This window comes from Phyllobates terribilis, unplaced genomic scaffold (genome assembly GCF_046119375.1).
Source record: "Phyllobates terribilis strain yellow unplaced genomic scaffold, ASM4611937v1 Scaffold_3__8_contigs__length_932513732, whole genome shotgun sequence".
Lineage (NCBI taxonomy): Eukaryota > Metazoa > Chordata > Amphibia > Anura > Dendrobatidae > Phyllobates > Phyllobates terribilis.
The window spans coordinates 291,875,324-291,895,752 of NW_027362763.1; positions in this window are offsets into that span (position 1 = coordinate 291,875,324).

The window sequence follows — 20,429 nt, forward strand, 5'->3', positions numbered from 1 at the left end:
AAAAAATGTTTTATCAAACGTTAAACATGCTTATCCTTATCTATAAGTATCCTTTTTTCTTATTTTATTGAATTTTAACCACTTCCAGACTGCCCACTGTACATAAATGTTGGCGCTGCCTAGGCTCTGTGCAGCGCCGACATTTATGAATGGTTAGTGGTCCCGCAGCCCTCAGGACCCCCAGAGTCCTGCAAGCGCTGTGGGTGCAGTGCAGAGAGACAGCTCTGACAGGACACATCATCCAAAATAGTGTCACTTGTGGGGGGTTTCCACTGTTTAGGCACATCAGGGGCTCCCCAAATGCAACATGGCGTCTGCTAATTATTCAAGCAAATTTTTTCTTCATAAGGTATGCACATGCACTTCTGTACTGCTTGAAAAAGGTTCTCACTTAGGACCGAAACGTTGCCATCATGGACTTATAAATAGCACTTTTTTCACTTTTTCAACTGGTGTGCTGCCTCCATTTAACTTGTTCTATTTAAGGCTTGATCTTTACCTGGGAAGCCTGGCACCCTGACTTTTTGTTAGTGTTGAGATATATATATATATATATATATATATACATATATATATACAAATATATACAGTTCTCTGCATATTTTGAGTACACAAGCTTTGAAAAATAAGATTTTAATCAGTGTCTCACTGAATACAAGAACAGTCTCCAATTCTTCCAAGACTTAGTTTCATATAACATTTTATTAACCCATAGTATGAAAGTAAGGTTAATAATATAACCTTCATTACAAAATCTTTAGTTTTATTTAAATTAGTTGATGCAAAAATGAATACACCCCACATCAAAATTGCTACATCTAGTATTATGTATGACCTCTATAATTTTTAAAAACAACAGCAAGTCTTCTAGGCATGAAATGAACAAGCCGATGACGTACTGCAAAATCTATCTTTTTTAACGTTCTAGAAATTGACCTTTTTTAGAGCCTGGACACTGGATGGTGATTGATGCTGCTCAATTTGTCTCTTCAGAATTCCCCATAGGTGTTTGATTGGGTTCAGATCAGGAGACACTAAATCACGCTCACCCTGTTCTTTTTCAGAAATGCAACAGATTTGTGTTTTAGATCATTGTCATGGTGGAAAAGAGCATGTCTACCCAGGGCACGGAATGAGGGTTGCATCTTCTCTTTTAATATAGATTGTACATCTACTGTATAGTGGCAGTACTTCTGTGAATTTAAAATACTCTCCACGAGCTGTTATTCCCCTACTCCAGCAGAACCCATGTATCTTCACATAACGACACTGCCACCAACATGTTCCACTTTAGGATCCTGGAATTTTTCTAAATGCATTTTTCTAAATACATGGTGCCTACAGTGAAACATAGTGGTAGCAGTGTCCTTATGTGGGGTTACATGAGTGCTTCTGGTGTCGGTGAGCTACAATTAATTGAGAGTATCCTAAATTTACAGATGTACTGCCCTATATTGATAGAGAATATGCTACAATCACCCCGTGCCCTTAGTAGACGTGTACTTTTCCAACATGATTTTGATCAAAAAAACACATCTAAGGTTATTGTTGCATTTCTGAAGAAGAACAGGGTGAATGTGATTCAGAGGCCAAGTATGTCTCCTGATTAGAATCCAACAGAAGACTTATGGGGAATTCTGAAGAGACAAGTTAAGCATTATTCTCCATCCAGCATCCAGGCTCTAAAAGAGGTCATTGTTGAAGAATAAAAAAAGTTAGATGATTGAATATGTCGCCATCTTCTTCATTCCATGCCTAGAAGACTTGGTGCGATTCTTAAAAATCATGGTCGCACAAATACTAGATGTAGTAGATTTTATGTGTGGTGTTTTCATTTTTGCATCAACTAATTTGAGTAGAACTGAAGATTTTGTAATGAAAGTTGTATTATTAACCTTACTTTTATGCTATCAAAGTCAGTCTTGGGAAAATGTTGAAAATTATTCTTGCGTTCAGTGAGACATTGATTAAAATCTTACTTTTCAAAGGTTGTATAGTCATTTATGCCAAAGCCTGTGTGTATATGTTTATGTTTATTCCATACACTTATCCTTTCTTACATATACTTATCCTTTTTGTACCTATACTTTTTGTTTTACTTATCCTTAACTATACTTAATCTTTCATACCTATACTTATTCTTTTTTACCTACACTTATTCTTACTTAATACTTACCTATATTTGCACACACTTTCTTACCAATACTTACCTATACTTATTTTAGCTTACCTATACTTTTTCTTTTATTGCCTATACTTATCATTACCATCCTATAATGATCCTTTCGTACCTATATTTACCGATACGTATCCTCTTGTACCTACATTTATCTTCTTACCTATACTTATCCTTTCTTACATGTGCTTATCCTTTTTTAAAAAAATGTTTTATTAAATGTTAAACAAGCTTATCCTTATCTAAAAGTATCCTTTTTTCTTATTTTTATTGAATTTTAACCACTTCCAGACCCCCCACTGTACATAAATGTTGACGCTGCCTGGGCTCTGTGCAGCGCCGACATTTATGAACGGTTGGTGGACCCGCAGCCCTCATAACCCCCAGGGTCCTGCAAGCGCTGTGGGTGCAGTGCAGAGAGACAGCTCTGACAGGACACATCATCCAAAATAGTGTCACTTGTGGGGGGTTTCCACTGTTTAGGCACATCAGGGGCTCCCCAAATGCAACATGGCGTCCGCTAAGTATTCAAGCAAATTTTTTCTTCATAAGGTATGCACATGCACTTCTGTACTGCTTGAAAAAGGTTCTCACTTAGGACCGAAACTCGCCATTATGGACTTATAAATAGCACTTTTTTCACTTTTTTAACTGGTGTGCAGCCTCCATTTAACTTGTTCTATTTAAGGCTTGATCTTTGCCTGGAAATCCTGGCACCCTGACTTTTTGTTAGTGTTGATATATATTTATAGATACATATATATATATATATATATATATACACATACTGTTCTTTGCATATTTTGAGTACACAACGTTTGAAAAATAAGATTTTAATCAGTGTTTCACTGAATACAAGAACAGTCTCCAATTTTTCCAAGACTGAGTTTCATATAACATTTTATTAACCCATAGCATGAAAGTAAGGTTAATAATATAACCTTCATTACAAAATCTTCAGTTTTCTTTAAATTAGTTGATGCAAAAATGTATACACCCCACATCAAAATTGCTACATCTAGTATTATGTATGACCTCTATAATTTTTAAAAACAACAGCAAGTCTTCTATGCATGAAATGAACCAGCCGACGACATATTGCAACATCTATCTTTTTTACCATTTTAAAAATTGACCTTTTTTAGAGCCTGGACACCGAATGGTGATTGATGCTGCTCAATTTGTCTCTTCAGAATTCCCCATAGGTGTTTGATTGGGTTCAGATCAGAAGACACTAAATCACGTTCACCTTGTTCTTTTTCAGAAATGCGACAGTTGTGTGCTTTAGATCATTGTCATGGTGGAATAGAGCATGTCTACCAAGGGCACGGAATGAGGGTAGCATCTTCTCTTTCAATATATATTGTACATCTACTGAGTAGTGGTAGTACATCTGTGAATTTAAAATACACTCCACGAACTGTAATTCCCCTACACCAGCAGAACCCATGTTTCCTCACATAACGACACTGCAACCAACATGTTCCACTTTATGCTCCAGGCATTTTTCTAAATACATTTTTCTAAATGCACGGTGCCTACAGTGAAACATAGTGGTAGCAGTGTCCTTATGTGGGGTTACATGAGTGCTTCTGGTGTTGGTGAGATACAATTAATTGAGAGTATCCTAGATTTACAGATGTACTGCCCTATATTGATAGAGAATATGCTAAAATCCCCCCGTGCCCTTAGTAGACGTGTACTTTTCTAACATGATAATGATCAAAAACACACATCTAAGGTAATTGTTGCATTTCTGAAGAAGAACAGGGTGAACGTGATTCAGAGGCCAAGTATGTCTCCTGATCAGAATCCAACTGAAGACCTATGGGGAATTCTGAAGAGACAAGTTAAGCATTTTTCTCCATCCAGCATCCAGGCTCTAAAAGAGGTCATTGTTTAAGAATAAAAAAAGTTAGATGGTGGAATATGTCGTCATCTTCTTCATTCCATGCCTAGAAGATGTGGTGCGATTCTTAAAAATCATTGTCATACTAATACTAGATGTAGTAGTTTTTATGTGGGGTGTTTTCAGTTTTGCATCAACTAATTTGAGTAGAACTGCCGATTTTGTAATGAAAGTAGTATTATTAACCTTACTTTTATGCTATCAAAGTCAGTCTTGTAAAAATGTTGAAAATTAGTCTTGCATTCAGTGAGACATTGATTAAAATCTTACTTTTCAAAGAGGGTGTAGTCATTTATGCCAAACCCTGTGTGTGTATATGTATATGTTTATTTTATATACTTATCCTTTCTTACATATACTTATCCTTTTTGTACCTATACTTTTTTTTTACTTATACTTACCTATACTTAATCTTTCATATCTATACATTTTCTTTTTTACCTACACTTATTCTTAATTAATACTTACCTATATTTGCATACACTTTCTTACCAATACTTACCTATACTTATTTTAGCTTACCTATACTTATTCTTTTATTTCCTATACTTATCAATACTTGCCTATAATGATCCTTTCGTACCTATATTTACCCATACGTATCCTCTTGTACCTACATTTGTCTTCTTACCTATACTTATCCTTTCTTACATACGCTTATCCTTTTAAAAAAAAATGTTTTATTAAATGTTAAGCATGCTTATACTTATGTATAAGTATCCTTTTTTCTTATTTTTATTGTATTTTATCCACTTCCAGACAGCCCACTGTACATAAATGTCGGCGCTGCCTGGGGTCTGTGCAGCGCCGACATTTATGAACGGTTGGTGGTCACGCAGCCCTCAGAACCCCCAGGGTCCTGCAAGTGCTGTGGGTGCGGTGCAGAGCGACAGCTCTGACAGGACACATCATCCAAAATGGTGTCACTTGTGGGGGGTTTCCACACTTTAGGCACATCAGGGGCTCCGCAAATGCTACATGGCTTCCGCTAATTATTCAAGCAAATTTTTTCTTCATAAGGTATGCACATGCACTACTGTACTGCTTGAAATAGGTTCTCACTTAGGACCGAAACGTCGCCATTATGGACTTATAAATAGCACTTTTTTCACTTTTTCAACAGGTGTGCTGCCTCCATTTAACTTGTTCCATTTAAGGCTTGATCTTTACCTGGGAAGCCTGGCACCCTGACTTTTTGTTAGTGTTGATATATATAGATACATACATATATATATATATATATATATATATATATACACATACAGTTCTCTGCATATTTTGAGTACACAAGCTTTGAAAAATAATATCTTAATCAGTGTCTCACTGAATACAAGAACAGTCTCCAATTTTTCCAAGACTGAGTTTCATATAACATTTTATTAACCCATAGCATGAAAGTAAGGTTAATAATATAAAAGTCATTACAAAATCTTCAGTTTTGTTTAAATTAGTTGATGCAAAAATGAATACACTCCACATCAAATTTGCTACATCTAGTATTATGTATGACCTCTATAATTTTTAAAAACAACAGCAAGTCTTCTAGGCATGAAATGAACAAGCCGATGACATATTGCAACATCTATATTTTTTACCATTTTAAAAATTGACCTTTTTTAGAGCCTGGACACTGGATGGTGATTGATGCTGCTCAATTTGTCTCTTCAGAATTCCCCATAGGTGTTTGATTGGGTTCAGATCAGGAGACACTAAATCACGTTCACCCTGTTCTTTTTCAAAAATGCAACAGATGTGTGTTTTAGATCATTGTCATGGTGGAAAAGAGCATGTCTACCAAGGGCACGGAATGAGGGTAGCATCTTCTCTTTCAATATAGATTGTACATCTACTGTATAGTGGCAGTACATCTGTGAATTTAAAATACCCTCCACAAACTGTAATTCCCCTACACCAGCAGAACCCATGTATCCTCACATAAAGACACTGCCACCAACAGGTTCCACTTTAGGCTCCAGGCATTTTTCTAAATACATTTTTCTAAATGCATGGTGCCTACATTGAAACATAGTGGTAGCAGTGTCCTTATGTGGGGTTACATGAGTGCTTCTGGTGTCGGTGAGCTACAATTAATTGAGAGTATCCTAAATTTACAGATGCTCTGCCCTATATTGAGAGAGAATATGCTACTATCACCCCGTGCCCTTAGTAGACGTATACTTTTCCAACATGATAGTGATCAAAAAAACACATCTAACGTTATTGTTGCATTTCTGAAGAAGAATAGAATGAACGTGATTCAGAGGCCAAGTATGTCTCCTGATCAGAATCCAACTGAAGACCTATGGGGAATTCTGAAGAGACAAGTTAAGCATTATTCTCCATCCAGCATCCAGGCTCTAAAAGAGGTCACTGTTGAAGAATAAAAAAGTTAGATGATGGAATATGTTGCCATCTTCATCATTCCATGCCTAGAAGACTTGGTGCGATTCTTTAAAATCATGGTCGTACAAATACTAGATGTAGTAGTTTTTAAGTGTTGTGTTTTAATTTTTGCATCAACTAATTTGAGTAGAACTGAAGATTTTGTAATGAAAGTTGTATTATTAACCTTACTTTTATGCTATCAAAGTCAGTCTTGTAAAAATGTTGAAAATTAGTGTTGCATTGATTGAGACATCGATTAAAATCTTACCTTTCAAAGGGGGTGTAGTCATTTATGCCAAATCCTGTGTGGATATGTTTATGTTTATTCCATATACTTATCCTTTCTTACATATACTTATCCTTTTTGTACCTATACATTTTTTTTTACTTATCCTTACTTATACTTAATCTTTCATACCTCTAATTATTCTTTTTTACCTACACTTATTCTTACTTAATGCTTACCTATATGTGCATACACTTTCTTACCAATACTTACCTATACTTATTTTAGCTTACCTATACTTATTCTTTTATTTCCTATACTTATCATTACTTGCCTATAATGATCCTTTCGTACCTATATTTACTGATACGTATCCTCTTGTACCCACATTTATCTTGTTACCTATTCTTATCCTTTCTTACATATGCTTATCCTTTTTTTAAAAAAAAGTTTTCTTAAATGTTAAACATACTTATCCTTATCTATAAGTATCCTTTTTTCTTATTTTTATTGACTTTTAACCACTTCCAGACAGCCCACTGTACATAAATGTTGGCGCTGCCTAGGCTCTGTGCAGCGCCGACATTTATGAACGGTTGGTGGTCTCGCAGCCCTCAGGACTCCCTGGGTCCTGCAAGCTCTGTGGGTGTGGTGCAGAGAGACAGCTCTGACAGAACACATCATCCAAAATGGTGTTACTTCTGGGCTGTTTCCACTGTTTAGGCACATCAGGGGCTCCCCAAATGCAACATGGCATCCTTTAATTATTCAAGCAAATTTTTTCTTCCTAAGGTATGCACATGCATTTCTGTACTGCTTGAAAAAGGTTCTCACTTAGGACCGAAACGTCGCCATTATGGACTTATAAATAGCACTTTTTTCACTTTTTCAACTGGTGTGCTGCCTCCATTTAACTTGTTCTATTTAAGGTTTAATCTTTACCTGGGAAGCCTGGCACCCTGACTTTTTGTTAGTGTTGATATATATTTATAGATACATACATGTATATATATATATATATATATATATATATATATACATACAGTTCTCTGCATATTTTGAGTACACAAGCTTTGAAAAATAAGATTGTAATCAGTGTCTCACTGAATACAAGAACAATCTCCAATTTTACCAAGACTGAGTTTCATATAACATTTTATTAACCTATAGCATGAAATTAAGGTTAATAATATAACTTTCATTACAAAATCTTCAGTTTTATTTAAATTAGTTGATGCAAAAATGAATACACTCCACTTCAAAATTGCTACATCTAGTATTATGTATGAACTCTATAATTTTTAAAAACAACAACAAGTCTTCTAGGCATGAAATGAACAAGCCGACGACATATTGCAACATCTATCTTTTTTACCATTCTAAAAATTGACCTTTTCTAGAGCCTGGACACTGGATGGTGATTGATGCTGCTCAATTTGTCTCTTCAGAATTCCCCATAGGTGTTTGATTGGGTTCAGATCAGGAGACACTAATTCACGTTCACCCTGTTCTTTTTCAGAAATGCAACAGATGTGTGTTTTAGATCATTGTCATGGTAGAAAACAGCATGTCTACCAAGGGCACGGAATGACGGTAGCATCTTCTCTTTCAATATAGATTGTACATCTACTGTATAGTGGCAGTACATCTGTGAATTTAAAATACTCTCCGCGAACTGTAATTCCCCTACACCAGCAGAACCCATATATCCTCACATAACGACACTGCCACCAACATGTTCCACTTTAGGCTCCAGGCATTTTTCTAAATACATTTTTCTAAATGCATGGTGCCTACAGTGAAACATAGTGGTAGCAGTGTCCTTATGTGGGGTTACATGAGTGCTTCTGGTGTCGGTGAGCTACAATTGATTGAGATTATCCTATATTTACAGGTGTACTGCCCTATATTGATAGAGAATATGCTACAATCACCCCGTGCCCTTAGTAGACGTGTACTTTTCAACATGATAATGATCAAAAAAACACAACTAAGGTTATTGTTGCATTTCTGAAGAAGAACAGGGTGAACGCGATTCAGAAGCCAAGTATGTCTCCTGATCAGAATCCAACTGAAGACTTATGGGGAATTCTGAAGAGAAAAGTTAAGCATTATTCTCCATCCAGCATCCAGGCTTTAAAAGAGGTAATTGTTGAAGAATAAAAAAAGTTAGATGGTGGAATATGTCGCCATCTTCTTCATTCCATGACTAGAAGACTTGGTGCGATTCTTAAAAATCATGGTCGTACAAATACTAGATGTAGTAGTTTTTATGTGGGGTGTTTTCATTTTTGCATCAACTAATTTGAGTAGAACTGAAGATTTTGTAATGAAAGTTGTATTATTGACCTTACTTTTATGCTATCAAAGTCAGTCTTGTAAAAATGTTGAAAATTAGTCTTGCATTCAGGGAGACATTGATTAAAATCTTACTTTTCAAAGGGGGTGTAGTCATTTATGCCAAACCCTGTGTGTATATGTATATGTTTATTCCATATACTTATCCTTTCTTACATATACTTAACCTTTTTGTACCTATACTTTTTTTTTTTACTTATCCTTACCTATACTAAATCTTTCATACCTATACTTATTCTTTTTTACCTACACTTATTCTTTCTTAATACTTACCTGTATTTGCATACACTTTCTTACCAATACTTACCTATACTTATTTTAGCTTACCTATACTTATTCTTTTATTTCCTATACTTATCATTACTTGCCTATAATGATCCTTTCGTACCTATATTTACAGATACCTATCCTCTTGTACCTACATTTAACTTCTTACCTATACTTATCCTTTCTTACATATGCTTATCCTTTTTAAAAAAATGTTTTATTAAATGTTAAACAAGCTTATTCTTATCTATAAGTATCCTTTTTTCTTATTTTTATTGAATTTTAACCACTTCCAGACCGCCCACTGTACATAAATGTCGGTGCTGCATGGGCTCTGTGCAGCGCCGTCATTTATGAACGGTTGGTGGTCCCACAGCCCTCAGGACCCCCAGAGTCCTGCAAGCGCTGTGGATGCGGTGCAGAGCGACAGCTCTGACAGAACACATCATCCAAAATGGTGTCACTTGTGGGGGGTTTCCACTCTTTAGGCACATCAGGAGATCCCCAAATGCAACATGGCTTCCGCTAATTATTCAAGCAAATTTTTTCTTCATAAGTTATGCACATTCACTGCTGTACTGCTTGAAATAGGTTCTCACTTAGGACCGAAACGTCGCCATTATGGACTTATAAGTAGCACTTTTTTCACTTTTTCAACTGGTGTGCTGCCTCCATTTAACTTGTTCTATTTAAGGCTTGATCTTTAACTGGGAAGCCTGGCACCCTGAATTTTTGTTAGTGTTGAGATATATATATAGATACATACATATATATATAAATATATATATACACATACAGTTCTCTGCATATTTTGAGTACACAAGCTTTGAAAAATAAGATTTTAATCAGTGTCTCACTGAATACAAGAACAGTCTCCAATTTTTACAAGACTGAGTTTCATATAACATTTTATTAACCCATAGCATGAAAGTAAGGTTAATAATATAACCGTCATTACAAAATCTTCAGTTTTGTTTAAATTAGTTGATGCAAAAATGAATACACTCCACATCAAAATTGCTACATCTAGTATTATGTATGACCTCTATAATTTTTAAAAACAACAGCAAGTCTTCTAGGCATGAAATGAACAAGCCGACGACATATTGCAACATCTATCTTTTTTACCATTTTAATAATTGACCTTTTCAGAGCCTGGACACTGGATGGTGATTGATGCTGCTAAATTTGTCTCTTCAGAATTCCCCATAGGTGTTTGATTGGGTTCAGATCAGGAGACACTAAATCACATTCACCCTGTTCTTTTTTCAGAAATGCAACAGATGTGTGTTTTAGATCATTGTCATGGTGGAAAAGACCATATCTACCAAGGGCACGGAATGAGGGTAACATCTTCTCTTTCAATATAGATTGTACATCTACTGTATAGTGGCAGTACATCTGTGAATTTAAAATACCCTCCACGAACTGTAATTCCCCTACACCAGCTGAACCCATGTATCCTCACATAACGACACTGCCATCAACATGTTCCACTTTAGGCTCCAGGCATTTTTCTAAATACATTTTTCTAAATGCATGGTGCCTACAGTGAAACATAGTGGTAGTAGTGTCCTTATGTGAGGTTACATGAGTGCTTCTGGTGTGTTTGAGCTACAATTAATTGAGAGTATCCTAAATTTACAGATGTACTGCCCTATATTGATAGAGAATATGCTACAATCACCCCGTGCCCTTAGTAGACGTGTACTTTTCCAACATGATAATGATCAAAAAAACACATCTAAGGTTATTGTTGCATTTCTGAAGAAGAACAGGGTGAACGTGATTCAGAGGCCAAGTATGTCTCCTGATCAGAATCCAACTGAAGACCTATGGGGAATTCTGAAGAGACAAGCTAAGCATTATTCTCCATCCAGCTTCCAGGCTCTAAAAGAGGTCATTGTTGAAGAATAAAAAAGTTAGATGGTGGAATATGTCGCCATCTTCTTCATTCCATGCCTAGAAGACTTGGTGCGATTCTTAAAAATCATGGTCGTACAAATACTAGATGTAGTAGTTTTTATGTGGGGTGTTTTCATTTTTGCATCAAGTAATTTGAGTAGAACTGAAGATTTTGTAATCAAAGTTGTATTATTAAACTTACTTTGATGCTTTTAAAGTCAGTCTTGTAAAAATGTTGAAAATTAGTCTTGCATTCAGTGAGACATTGATTAAAATCTTACTTTTCAAAGGGGGTGTAGTCATTTATGCCAAACCCTGTGTGTATATGTATATTTTTATTCCATACACTTATCCTTTCTTACATATACTTATCCTTTTTGTACCTATACTTTTTTTTTTACTTATCCTTAACTATACCTAATCTTTCATACCTATACTTATTCTTTTTCACCTACAGTTATTCTTACTTAATACTTACCTATATTTGCATACACTTTTTTACCAATACTTACCTATGCTTATTTTAGCTTACCTACACTTATTCTTTTATTTCCTATACTAATCACTACTTGCCTATAATGATCCTTTCGTACCTATATTCACCGATACGTATCCTCTTGTACCTACATTTATCTTCTTACTTATACTTATCCTTTCTTACATATGCTTATTCTTTTTTAAAAAAAAATGTTTTATCAAATGTTAAACATGCTTATCCTTATCTATAAGCATCCTTTTTTCTTATTTTTATTGAATTTTAACCTCTTCCAGACTGCCCACTGTACATAAATGTCGGCGCCGTCTGGGCTCTGTGCAGCGCCGAAATTTATGAACGGTTGGTGGTCCCGCAGCCCTCAGGACCCCCAGGGTCCTGCAAGCGCTGTGGGTGCGGTGCAGAGCGACAGCTCTGACAGGACACATCATCCAAAATGGTGTCACTTGTTTGTGGTTTCCACTGTTTAGGCTCATCAGGGGCTCCCCAAATGCAACATGACGTCTGCTAATTATTCAAGCAAATTTTTTCTTCATAAGGTATGCACATGCACTTCTGTACTGCTTGAAAAAGGTTCTCACTTAGGGCCGAAATGTTGCCATTATGGACTTATAAATAGCACTTTTTTCACTTTTTCAACTGGTGTGCTGCCTCCATTTAACTTGTTCTATTTAAGGCTTGATCTTTACCTGGGAAGCCTGGCACCCTGACTTTTTGTTAGTGTTGATATATATTTATAGATACATATATATATATATATATATATATATATACACATACAGTTCTCTGCATATTTTGAGTACAGAAGCTTTGAAAAATAGGATTGTAATCAGTGTCTCACTGAATACAAGAACAGTCTCCAATTTTTCCAAGACTGAGTTTCATATAGCATTTTATTAACCTATAGCATGAAATTAAGGTTAATAATATAACCTTCATTACAAAATCTTCAGTTTTATTTAAATTAGTTGATGCAAAAATCAATACACTCCACTTCAAAATTGCTACATCTAGTATTATGTATGACCTCTATAATTTTTAAAAACAACAGCAAGTCTTCTAGGCATGAAATGAACAAGCCGATGACATATTGCAACATCTATCTTTTTTACCATTTTAAAAATTGACCTTTTTTAGAGCCTGGACACTGAATGGTGATTGATGCTGCTCAATTTGTCTCTCCGGAATTCCCCTTAGGTGTTTGATTGGGTTCAGATCAGGAGACACTAAATCACGTTCACCCTGTTCTTTTTCAGAAATGCAACAGATGTGTGTTTTAGATCATTGTCATGGTGGAAAAGAGCATGTCTACCAAGGGCACGGAATGAGGGTAGCATCTTCTCTTTCAATATAGATTGTACATCTACTGTATAGTGGCAGTACATATGTGTATTTAAAATACCCTCCACAAACTGTAATTCCCCTACACCAGCAGAACCCATGTATCCTCACATAAAGACACTGCCACCAACATGTTCCACTTTAGGCTCCAGGCATTTTTCTAAATACATTTTTCTAAATGCATGGTGCCTACATTGAAACATAGTGGTAGCAGTGTCCTTATGTGGGGTTACATGAGTGCTTCTGGTGTCGGTGAGCTACAATTAATTGAGAGTATCCTAAATTTACAGATGTTCTGCCCTATATTGAGAGAGAATATGCTACTATCACCCCGTGCCCTTAGTAGACGTGTACTTTTCCAACATGATAGTGATCAAAAAAACACATCTAACGTTATTGTTGCATTTCTGAAGAGGAATAGAATGAACGTGATTCAGAGGCCAAGTATGTCTCCTGATGAGAATCCAACTGAAGACCTATGGGGAATTCTGAAGAGACAAGTTAAGCATTATTCTCCATCCAGCATCCAGGCTCTAAAAGAGGTCATTGTTGAAGAATAAAAAAGTTAGATGATGGAATATGTTGCCATCTTCTTCATTCCATGCCTAGAAGACTTGGTGCGATTCTTTAAAATCATGGTCGTACAAATACTATATGTAGTAGTTTTTAAGTGTTGTGTTTTAATTTTTGCATCAACTAATTTGAGTAGAACTGAAGATTTTGTAATGAAAGTTGTATTATTAACCTTACTTTTATGCTATCAAAGTCAGTCTTGTAAAAATGTTGAAAATTAGTCCAGCATTGATTGAGACATCGATTAAAATCTTACCTTTCAAAGGGGGTGTAGTCATTTATGCCAAATCCTGTGTGGATATGTTTATGTTTATTCCATATACTTATCCTTTCTTAAATATACTTATCCTTTTTGTACCTATACATTTTTTTTTACTTATCCTTACTTATACTTAATCTTTCATACCTCTAATTATTCTTTTTTACCTACACTTATTCTTACTTAATGCTTACCTATATGTGCATACACTTTCTTACCAATACTTACCTATACTTATTTTAGCTTACCTATACTTATTCTTTTATTTCCTATACTTATCATTACTTGCCTATAATGATCCTTTCGTACCTATATTTACTGATACGTATCCTCTTGTACCTACATTTATCTTCTTACCTATACTTATCCTTTCTTACATATGCTTATCCTTTTTTAAAAAAAAGTTTTCTTAAATGTTAAACATACTTATCCTTATCTATAAGTATCCTTTTTTCTTATTTTTATTGAATTTTAACCACTTCCAGACATCCCACTGTACATAAATGTTGGCGCTGCCTAGGCTCTGTGCAGCGCCGACATTTATGAACGGTTGGTGGTCTCTCAGCCCTCAGGACCCCCAGGGTCCTGCAAGCTCTGTGGGTGTGGTGCAGAGAGACAGCTCTGACAGAACACATCATCCAAAATGGTGTCACTTGTGGGCTGTTTCCACTGTTTAGGCACATCAGGGGCTCCCCAAATGCAACATGGCATCCGCTAATTATTCAAGCAAATTTTTTCTTCCTAAGGTATGCACATGCATTTCTGTACTGCTTGAAAAAGGTTCTCACTTAGGACCGAAACGTCGCCATTATGGACTTATAAATAGCACTTTTTTCACTTTTTCAACTGGTGTGCTGCCTCCATTTAACTTGTTCTATTTAAGGTTTAATCTTTACCTGGGAAGCCTGGCACCCTGACTTTTTGTTAGTGTTGATATATATTTATAGATACATACATGTATATATATATATATATATATATATATATACACATAAAGTTCTCTGCATATTTTGAGTACACAAGCTTTGAAAAATAAGATTGTAATCAGTGTCTCACTGAATACAAGAACAATCTCCAATTTTTCCAAGACTGAGTTTCATATAACATTTTATTAACCTATAGCATGAAATTAAGGTTAATAATATAACCTTCATTACAAAATCTTCAGTTTTATTTAAATTAGTTGATGCAAAAATGAATACACTCCACTTCAAAATTGCTACATCTAGTATAAACAAGAACTTCTATAAACAAGAACTATGGTATCATAAAATATAACGTTTGTTAGTGGAATTAGATAAAATCACATAAAATGTCTGTAAAGGGAAAAGTAACACAAAAAGAAAGAGGTCAGGCTAGGGGGTATATAGAGGTAGACATATTATAAATTACAAGTATGCCATGAGAATGCTGTCACATAGTGAATAATCTACACCAGATTTGCAGTATAAAGAATAAATAAATAAATAGTGGGGTATGTAGAGGGAAAACATAAAGTGCTCAGTGCAAAGTAAACTGCTCCATACTACCCTAGATGTAACTAAATACGTGGGTTATAGTACTATGAACATCAGCAATGAAGTCTCTATCAACCAGAAAATAGTAAGAATAAATAATTACATGGTAGATGATGTGTGACATGCATGACAACAGGTGAAAAGGTAGCACACAATATAAGTTAATGATAGGTATTACTGACCCCCTGAGAACTGGCCGGGTCCAGCGAGCGTTTCGCCACTGGCTTTGACGAGGATGTAATGTTGGAATGTGAAGGTAAAGTATTTAAAGGGAATTTGGCCAATCAGAAATGTCCATACTGCGCAGTCAATTTCGAACATCTGTGGATGTATATATTTGCATGGCGCCATGCTGCAGTGAGCCGATCGCGACCTCCTCGGACGAGCCGCGTCTCCATGGAGCGCAGCACCTCCGAAGAAGGCGGCGTCAGCGTGCGTGTCAGGGTGGACTGCATATAGCGGAAGTGATGTGATAGGCATATCCAGGGAAGGGAAGATCAGTGTGCTTTCCACTGTGGAACGCAAAGGAAAAGAAGGGGGGATAATTGTAAGGTATCACAAGTTGTGGTTTGTGTAGAAGTGGTAGAATGTGAAGAGGGTCCTGGGAAATCAGTAAAGTGAAGATGTCTGTATGTTATATTTTTCAGGGATGAGTTATTGATGGAATAAGAAGTCATAGTGGTCTGGACCTAATGCAAAGGAAGAGAACTGGTGAGAACCTGCACAATATGCTCATATATGGTTTGCAGAGCACTGGTGTAAAACTGATATTACCATTATATGGTCACTGTATGGTGGTAATATCAGTCTTAGTACAATGTTTTTGGTTAAAGAAATAGTCCAAGCTTGAAGTTAAAGTCTGCGGTGACTCTATGTGACTGTGGACTTCTGAATCCTCACATAGCTTGCACGCTGTGAGGATTCTACGCTCCTGGCACTGGGAGTTGGTGATCATGTGCAGTGGCGTAACTTGAACAGCATGGGCCCCAAAGCAAAAGTTCTAATGGAGCCCACAATTATTGCAAGTCTTTAATAACATTGGTCTTTTTATATAGGCCAAAGGGACTTTTGGGACCGCCTAGGCTCCAGGGCCCGAATGCGATTGCAACCCTCGCACCTACTGTAGTTATGCCCCTGATCATGTTACTTAAGTATGCGATTTGCATACATGCGATCATGTGTTAACGAGACATGCACGGCCTCGCTCAATACAAGTGAAATTAGCAAAGCTGAGTTCAACTAGTCAGAATGTGGCCAGAGGTGTGAAAATTGCGTACTTGCGGCCACATGATGGCTCGCTCCCAATGCTGGTGTAGCATCGGCGTCTCTGCCTCCTGCTAGACAGAGACGCCGTCCCTCTCACCTTCCTGTTCAGCGCACGGCATCCTCCAGTGCTCCTTCCCTCGCTGCTGCTGGCAGCCGGAGGACTTCCCATATATAAGGCACCTCATCCAAAATGGAGGTGCCCGAGCAAAGTTGTTGCAAAGCATACTCACCTCTGCTTCAGCCCTCAGGTCCCGTTGCCAGCCTGACTACCAGTCCAGTCTGACTGCTTGTCTTCTCTTCAGCCCGACAGTCTATCTCCTGCATCTGCCAGTCTGTCTATGGGCAAGTCCACCTGCGGACCAGGAAGCACCTGCCAGTTACCTGCCTGCTACCTGCCGTACCTGCTAGCCTGCTCACCTGGGAGCGCTCACCTGCTACCCGCCTGCTAGCCTACCTGGAGGCTCCGCCATCACTTGCCGTGACCACCTGCCTGCCAGCCAAGAGACTCTTACCCGCTCAGCCGTCACTTGCCGTGACCACCTGCCTGCCAGCCAAGAGACTCTTACCCGCTCTGCAGTCACTTGCCGTGACCGCCTGCCTGCCAGCCAAGAGACTCTTACCCGCTCTGCAGTCACTTGCCGTGACCGCCTGCCTGCCAGCCAAGAGACTCTAACCCGCTCAGCCGTCACTTGCCGTGACCGCCTGCCTGCCAGCCAAGAGACTCTAACCCGCTCAGCCGTCACTTGCCGTGACCGCCTGCCTGCCTGCCAAGAGACTCTTACCTGCTCTTCCGTCACTTCCCGTGACCACCCGCCTACTCATCCAGAGACTGCTACCTACCTGTTGTGTCCACCCGCTACTCCGGTCAGTCCCAGCTACCTGACCCGTGGGAGCCACCTGCTCCATTACAAGGTCGTCCCCAGTATAACACCTGCCCCTCGGGGTCCCTCCTTGTTCCAAGGCACAGAGGTTCCACCACCTGGCCCCGTTACAGTTTGCTCGGGCCATGGAACCCGGCGGCACCCAAGCTCCCTTGCTCTCTGACCTGTTCCACGAAGTCTCCCGTCAGAGATCCCAACAGGAATCCATCTTGAACCACCTGCGTAATGTCAACTCCCATCTGGACGCACTGACTGCTCCACCTGGACCTGCCTCCAGTTGTACGACTCACGCCCCGGCAGCACCGCTGCCCATCAATGCCATGGTACCCAGTCTGGGCTCCCGACTCTCTGCACCGCCTCGTTTTGGTGGAGATCCCGCCTTGGCTCGAGGCTTCATTAACCAGTGCACCCTGCACTTTGAACTCTTGGCACATTACTTTACCACCGACCGGGCCAAAGAGGCCTTCATCATGTCCCATCTCACTGGGGAAGCACTGGCTTGGCTAAATCCCCTGTGGGAGAGAGGGGATCCCCTGGTATCCAACTTGTCAGCTTTCCTCACTGCTTTCTGGAAAGTCTTCGATAAACCGGGACGAAAGACCTTGTCAGCCTCCTCTCTGTTACGTCTCCGCCAAGGGAGTCTCACCGTAGGCCAATATGCCATACTGTTCCATACCCTCGCTTCTGAGCTTGCCTGGGATAACGAGGCCCTGCTGTCCATCTTCTGGGAGGGTCTTTCCGGTCGGATTAAAGATGAACTTGCCAGTCGGGACATCCCTACCACCCTGGATGACCTGGTGTCACTTGCTACCCGGATTGACATCCGGTTCCAGGAACGTACCAAGGAAATCACCCGTGAGAGAAGGTTTACTCGCCTTGCTCCTAACTTCCAGAGACCTATCTCTTCTTCAGTCACTCCCCGGGCGCACTCACCCGCGCCCATGCAGGTCGACCAAACAAGTTGCTCAAATCCCGCCAGGAGTCACGCCGGGCCGAGGAGAGCTGTTTCTATTGTGGCAGCAAGGAGCACCTGATCCGTTCCTGCCAGGAGAGGCCAGGAAACGCCGGTGTCTAGGATCGCTCGGAGAGGTCGTCCTAGACAAAAGTAAGTCCTCTCCCTCCCTGACTTTGTCTGTCTCTTTCTCCTGGGGAGAGGATCGGCACTTTGAAATCGCCCACCTGGACTCTGGAGCTGCTGGGAACCTCATCTCCCAGTCCTTGGTAGAGAGATACCGTATTCCCACCAAGCCTCTCACTGAATCTTTGTCAGTTGCCTCCGTGGATGGTAGACTCCTTCCAGTGCCCATCCTGCTCGTCACTGAACCCTTAACTCTGCAGGTGGGAATGCTGCATTCCGAGAAGATCTTCCATGTGCTATCCGGACTCTCTCACTCCCTGTTGCTAGGTCTACCTTGGCTCCAGACACATGAACCCGTATTGAACTGGCGATCCGGTGAAGTACTCCGGTGGGGTCTAGACTGCCATAAGACATGCTTGGTTCCGGTTCACCCAGCTCGCCCTCCGCCTACTCCAGCTAATCTACCCGGTCTCCCGGCTCCATACTAGCCCTATGCGGACGTCTTCGGTAAAAAGGAAGCAGAGACGTTGCCACCCCATAGGCCATATGACTGCCCGATCGACCTGGTACCTGGCGCCACTCCTCCCCGTGGGTGAATCTACCCGTTGTCTGCGGTCGAAACCCAGGCCATGTCTGAATACATTGAAGAAAATCTGGCTAGGGGATTTATCCGAAAATCTACCTCCCCGGCTGGAGCCGGATTCTTCTTTGTCAAAAAGAAAGACGGCTCGCTACGTCCCTGTATTGACTACAGAGGACTCAATCTAATCACTGTAAAAAATAAATACCCCCTGCCGCTCATCTCCAAATTGTTTAGCCGTCTCAAGGGCGCCAGGATCTTCTCCAAGCTGGATCTATGAGGAGCATATAACCTGGTCCGTATCCGTCAAGGAGACGAGTGGAAGACAGCATTCAATACCCGGGACGGTCACTATGAGTACCTTGTGATGCCCTTTGGTCTCTGTAATGCCCCCGCTGTCTTTCAAGAGCTGGTCAACGACATATTCCGTGACCTCCTGTACTCCTGCGTAGTGGTATACCTGGACGATATCTTGGTCTTCTCTCCGGATCTCCCCACACACCGGAGGGATGTTCGTCAGGTCCTGCTTAGGCTTCGGCAGAACCACCTCTATGCCAAATACGAGAAGTGCCTCTTCGACCAGACCTCCCTTCCATTCTTGGGCTATGTTATCTCCCAGACTGGTCTGCAAATGGATCCCGAGAAGCTCTCTACCGTCCTAAAATGGCCCCGTCCAGAGGGATTGAAGGCGATACAGCGATTCCTGGGCTTTGCCAATTACTATCGTCTTTTCATCCCACACTTCTCGTCCCAGACTGCTCCCATATCTGCGCTTACCTGTAAGGGGGCAAATCCCAAGGTATGGTCGCCTGAAGCCGAGGAGGCCTTCCTTTCCTTAAAGAGAGCCTTCGCCTCTGCCCCCGTCCTGCACCGTCTGGACTGCAATAAACAATTCTACCTGGAGGTTGATGCCTCCTCCTCTGGAGCCGGAGCGGTACTCACCCAAAAATCTTCTACCGGGAGAATGGTAACCTGCAGCTTCTTCTCCAAAATCTTCTCCTCGTCTGAGCGCAACTACTCCATAGGAGACCGTGAATTGCTAGCCGTCAAATTGGCACTGGGGGAGTGCCACTATCTGCTTGAAGGGGCTCTTTACCCGGTGATCCTCTACATGGATCACAAAAACTTGGCATATCTCCAAAATGCCCAGAGACTTAATCCTCGCCAGGCCCGGTGGTCGTTGTTTTTTGCCCGCTTCGACTTCATACTTCATTT